Source organism: Buceros rhinoceros, unplaced genomic scaffold (genome assembly GCF_000710305.1).
Source record: "Buceros rhinoceros silvestris isolate BGI_N320 unplaced genomic scaffold, ASM71030v1 scaffold11309, whole genome shotgun sequence".
Classification (NCBI taxonomy): domain Eukaryota; kingdom Metazoa; phylum Chordata; class Aves; order Bucerotiformes; family Bucerotidae; genus Buceros; species Buceros rhinoceros.
This window is the reverse complement of record NW_010432125.1, coordinates 51,542-52,170: the sequence shown is the minus strand read 5'-3', so window position 1 is coordinate 52,170 and position 629 is coordinate 51,542. Positions and strand designations below refer to the sequence as shown.

The 629-nt window shown below is 45.3% G+C and overlaps 1 protein-coding gene across 1 annotated transcript in view; it reads left to right on the top strand.

Annotated features, from left to right (window-relative positions):
- EXOC5 (exocyst complex component 5) overlaps positions 1 to 629 on the top strand; it is a 21,734-nt gene that overhangs the window by 372 nt on the left and 20,733 nt on the right. The window lies entirely within an intron of this gene.

The following is a 629-nucleotide window of genomic DNA, read 5'->3' as shown; positions in this document are numbered from 1 at the left end:
TAGGGAAAGTCACTTTTTGATTTAGACCTTCTGAATGCAGGAGAATTGTTGTTACTTGTTCTTGTCAGATGTGAATGTTCCAAAGCACTGGAGTTGCCGGATGAAAGCATAACACAAGGCTTCACTGCTATGATAGTTAAGTCAATTTAATAAGTTTCTCGCTAGTTTAGCATCCTGAGCTGACTTTTGTAAGACCCAGAAGCTCCCTCCCAACCCTGGTGCAAATAAAAGGCACAAACAGGTAGAATGGAAAGAAAGGCAGCAACGTGGCAGTGTCGAGTTAGGTTGTTTTAAACGGAGTTTGTGTAGTCTGAATCCAACAAACAGTTGCTGCTGCTGGATGGAGGTGGACTTGTGTTCCTCTTCCTTGCTCTTAGCTGCTCACTGTGATGGCTCATCATGAGCTAGCTCTAAGCACGTGATCTCACGATAAGCTAATTTAATTTACTAAATTGTCAGGAAACTCACCTGAAATGACTTTTTTCTAGTCAGGTTAGCAATTTTGGGGGGACTGGAAGAGCCTGGGATCAGGTGCAAAGGGACGAGGTGTTCTGTGAGAAGGGCTGTGGGTGTGAAAGGAGCAAGGCGAGGATAGGGGAAGCAGGGAAAGGGGAGGAGGTGAAGGCCTT